This window comes from Canis lupus, chromosome 24 (genome assembly GCF_011100685.1).
Source record: "Canis lupus familiaris isolate Mischka breed German Shepherd chromosome 24, alternate assembly UU_Cfam_GSD_1.0, whole genome shotgun sequence".
Lineage (NCBI taxonomy): Eukaryota > Metazoa > Chordata > Mammalia > Carnivora > Canidae > Canis > Canis lupus.
The window spans coordinates 37,491,460-37,496,381 of record NC_049245.1 but is presented as its reverse complement, the minus strand read 5'-3'; the positions used below and the strand labels follow the sequence as shown (position 1 = coordinate 37,496,381).

Here is a 4,922-nt window from a genome sequence, read left to right as displayed (position 1 = left end):
CATTCCATAGGGCCAGTTAGCAGTAGCTTCAACCATATGCATGGCTATCATTTTCTTTTCTTTTCTTAAGCTTTTATATATTTATTCATGAGAGACACACAGAGAGAGGCAGAGACACAGGCAGAGGGAGAAGCAGGCTCCATGCAGGGAGCCGGATGTGGGACTCGATCCCGGACCCCAGGATCACGCCCAGGGCCAAAGGCAGATGATCAGCTGCTGAGCCACCCAGGCATCCCTCTATAATTTATTTTAAAAGAAGTTTGGTGTGGTCAGCCCTGGAGTCCTCTGCCCTTGCCCTTTGCCATCTTCAGCACACCGGCCTTGTGCCATCTCACTGGCCCTAGATGGCAGCTGGGGCCAAGCATCCTCTTCTCCCATAGCTGTGTCCAAGGCAGGAAGCAAGGAGCACTGGGCAGCACTGGCAACCGTCCTTAGGGGAGAAAATCTCCCTGCAGCGCCCGTGCAGTGAACTCCCTTGGGGTGTCCTACTGGTCAGAACCAGCTGATGTGCTCATCTTGGACCAATCCCTGGCAGACCAGGATAGGTATGTCATGATTGGCTAGATCAATCACATTCATTCCCCGGGGGCAGGGCAAAGTGTGATTAATGCAAATCAGGGTTCAGCTAGCCCAGAAGAAGGGGGTGACCATCGGGTAGACACCAATGATGTCCACAGGAGACTGACACTTACTGAGCAGATACAGAGAGCCAGTTTCTGTCTTAAGCTCTTTGCATATATTATCTCAAGTCCTCATGGTGTTATTTATGATGAACGATTAGAAGCCCAAAGAACTTAAGTGACTTACCCCAAATCACCTCAACAGGACAGGAGAAACCTGGATTCAAATGCAAGCTCCTCATACCCACTGTCAACCCCAGTAGGTAGGGTTACCAGGTAAAATACAGGATGCTCAGTTAAGTTAGAATTTCAGATGAAGAAAGAAAATATTTTAGTACAAGTATGTCTAAATGTTACATGGGACATACTTATCCTAAAAGAAATTTTGTTGTTGATCTCCACTTCAAATTTAACTGAGCATCCTATATTTTTACTTGCTAAATTTCACAATCCTACTAGAGCCCCCAGGAAGGAAATCTAAGTTGGGGTGGGGCTCAGCCATGTTTGGCTGGTATAGTAAACACCAAGGAATAGTCTTCAGTTCCACAAAGATATAAGCACTCTCCCATTTTTCAGGACACCTGACCCCCTCTTGGATTATTGTTATCCTCTTTCTGAGAGAAATACGAGTATGGAGAGAATGTCCCTGCTCTCAGGAAAACAGCTGTGTATGCATGGTGATAAATGGCAACTGGGATCTGGCCTGAGGACTAGGGAAGCAGTAGGGAGAAGTGGGGAGTGGGGAGAACCAGAGCATCCCTTTCAAACCCTCCCCGGCAGATGGTAGGCCCAGCCCAGTCAAATCCTCCAGTGCTTTAAAGGAGGTAGGGATCTGGGTTTTTATGTAAAACATCCCTTGATTTGTGATCATTGGCTCGAATTTTATTGAAATGCCATGTGGGCCAAAGGAAACATATCTGCAGGCTTGTGGACACCCAGGGGGAAAAAAAAAATCTCTGCTGTTAAGTTTGAAAGAGGAGACCGCAAGAGGAGAAGCAGCCCTGGCAGCTGGAGAGTGCAGCCAGACCTAGGTTCCAGTCTCTTCCCTTCCAGAGAACTGCTGTGTGACCGTGGGTGGGTTGCACAACCTCTCTGTTTTCTAAACCGTGTAGAGGATGTGATCACACGCAACCATCTCACTGTGTAGCTGTGAGGCTTCCACGGGACAAGCTGACAGAGGTGAAGTGCCTGGTACCTAGGGAGTGGGTGCTAATCCTTTCCCTTCCCTGGGAAGGGCTCACACCAAGTTCACTTCAAAGATGACTTTTTTTTCCCAAGTTCTTTCTCCCTTCCTCTCTCCCTTTTCCCCTTCCTCTCTCCCTCCTACTTCCACCTCTTTTCCTCCTCCTCCTTTTTCTGCTTTTTAAATTAAACGGTGTGAAGATTTAGGGCCAGGTGTCAGGAGACCTGGACCAGGCCCTGGCTCTATTCCAACCTCGGAGTGAGACGTTGGGGGAAGGGTCTCTTCCGTGCCGGGTCTCAGTTTCTCCCTCTGTGAAATGGGCAGCTTTGAGCGGAGATGCAGAAGGTCTTCCGGGTGCCAGGGTCACGCAGTTCTGTGGAGCCTTAGCACGGAGGCACGAGGGGAGGGCTGGCGGCCTCGGTGGGGATGGGAGGGGTGGCTGAGTCAGAGGCACTCTCCGTGCTGGGAGCAAGGGAACCGAGCAGCAGACGGTGCCCGGTGACCTGCAAGCCACAGGAAGGCAGCAGCCTGTGTCATCAAGGAGCCTGTAAACACCCTCCAAGGAGAGCAAGGTCCCTGCTTGTCTTGGATCCGACCACAGGCCCATCCCAGGGATTTGGGGGCAGAGCTCTTAATAAATCATCCTGCCCAGAACGTGGAAGCCTGGAGCCATCCCCCGGGCTTTCTGAGATCTGACCTCTGCTGACCTCTCCCACCCACCTCCCTCTTGCCAGGCCAGAGATTGGTGAGTTTCTCGAACACACAATCCTCTTCCTGCCTCTTCGGGACTCTGCGCCAGCTATTCCCTCTCCCCGGACAGTCCTCTCCCTTTCTCCAGGCTTCCCCAACATAATGCTTCCTTGTAGTTCAAATTTCAGCTCAGAGATCACCTCCTTCTCCATTCTTCTGGCAAATGCAGCCCCACATGGTCCTGTTCTCTTCTCCGCAGAGACTCCCCGCCATCTGTGAGCGGTGTTGAAGGGCTTGTCCCTTTGCTCCGTCTGCCCTCTTCTGGAGGGTGGGGACTGGGAGGGCCACTTCGGCTGGTCCAGCCCATTCACCGAATGAACGAATGCATGAATGAATGAATGAAGCTCTCAGGAGGGTTCCAGGTAAACTTCACTGGCCCGGGGAGCTCAGTGTCCTTTCAAAGGGATATCAATGGCATCAGGTCTCTTTGCTCAGCCTCAATCCTCCAATATCTCTCCATTGTACTTAGAAAAAAAGCCCAGCCTCCACCCTGGGCCTCACAGCTCCCCCTGGGATCCAGGCCGGCTGAGTGCTCTGACCCCTTCCCCTCCAGGCCTATCCCCATCCCCACCCCAGCTCCCGCCTCACTGGCCTCCTTTTGTTTCCTCACCACACCAGGCCTGTTCCTGCCTCAGGGCATGCACTTTCTGTTCCTAGTGCCTAGAATGCTCACCCCAGGCCCTCCTGCCCTTCACCATTCAGCTGCCTCACCTCAGATGGGCCTTTCCTGCTTCTGGTCTCCTCCTCCCCCCCACCCCGCTGGGTTCCTCCACAGCACGTACTACTATCTGAAATTATCTCATTTATTTACAGATGTTTGGTCAACCTTTAGCTGAGTTCATGGACATGCAGAATGAAAATGGCTTTCCCCAGCTCCCCTAGAAGGGAGGTGCAGCCGTATCACCGAGTTCCAGCCAACGCGTTGTAACAGGGAGCGTGTTTGGCAGTTTCTGAAACCCTTCCTGGAGATTTAGCTGTGGCTACCCTTTACCCGTCATCTTCCCTTCTTCGTCCTGCTGCCTGGAAGGCAGACGAGAAGGCTGGTGCTGTGGCCTCCACCTTGGATCGTGAGAAGGAGGGTCACACCCTAGGGATGGCAGTCATGAATGAGAAGGAGCCTGGGACGGCACTGAGAGCTTTGGGGAGTCTCCAAACCAGCCCTGAACTGCCTACATCTGGACTTCATTCACACAAGTGAAAAACTCTTTTGTATATTGTTGATTTTTTCAAATTAAGTTTAGTATATTTTATTATGACTACATATGTAGGTCCTAGCGGTACACTCTAATGAAAAATGTCAGCTACAACACATGCTGCATTTTTTTTATTTTAAAATGTGCTTGAGGGGCCCTGGGTGGCTCAGGGGTTGCCCATCTGCCTTTGGCCCAGGGAATGATCCTGGGGTCCTGGGATCGAATCTCGCATCGGGCTCCCCGCAGGGAGCCTGCTTCTCCTTCTGCCTGTGTTTCTCTCATGAATAAATACAATATTTAAAAAGAATAAATAAATAAAATGTGCTTGATATGTCTTTATCTACTTTGTCCAGAATTTCAGCTGCAGGCCAGAGAGGGGGGAGCCACTTTCCTGAGGTCACACAGCAGAGGAAGGGGAGAGCTGGAGTTTGACTGCAGGGCCCCAGATCCTAACCCCAACCCTCATTTCTCAGAAGCTCTCAGCTTGAGGTGTTACCAGGCTTTCTCCAGTCTTGGCCAGGACAATGGGTGGTGTGGTCTACATCTACTCTGCGTTGTTTCTCAGAGGCCAGACTATACTGGGAAGACCCCAACTGAGGGATTGGGTGGGAGGGGAATCCCAGTTCTGCCACTGGCAAGCTGTGTATCGGGGAAGACCTCAGCCTCTGTGAGCCTCAGTCTCCCTATCTAGTAACACCCTAGGCCGGGTCAGGTGCCCTGTGGGTTCCCTGAGGTGCTCTACTAAAAACATTTGATACCTCAAGGAGAGTAGAGCACTACACCCCACAAAGTGGAAATTGCTGAATTGCAGGCAGTGTCAGCGGTATTAGGAAGTCGGGTGCTTGGTGCAAACTTTGCAATCAGTTCTGGGTTCAAATGCTGACCCCATACCTGGCAGCTGTGTGACCCCGGGAGAGTCACTTCCTTTGCCGCAGCTTTCCTTAGTGTCCTCACTGGAGAACGGGGATTTGTTCATTCCTCACATTTGTTTTTGTTTCTTTTTTTTTCTTTAAAGATTTTATTTATTCAACAGAGACACACACAGAGACAGAGGCAGAGACACAGGCAGAGGGAGAAGCAGGCTCCCTGCGAGGAGCCTGATGTGGGACTCGATCCCAGGACCTCAGGATCGTGGCCTGAGCTGAATTCAGATGCTCAACTGCTGAGCACCCCGCC

General features: G+C 51.3%; 1 long non-coding RNA gene across 1 annotated transcript; it reads left to right on the top strand.

Annotated features, from left to right (window-relative positions):
* Positions 1–315: 315 nt before the first annotated feature.
* Positions 316–3,983, top strand: LOC102152659. The gene is made up of 3 exons (XR_005377972.1): positions 316–2,548; positions 2,753–2,915; positions 3,367–3,983. It is a non-coding gene; the product is annotated as an uncharacterized LOC102152659 (long non-coding RNA).
* Positions 3,984–4,922: the final 939 nt, after the last annotated feature.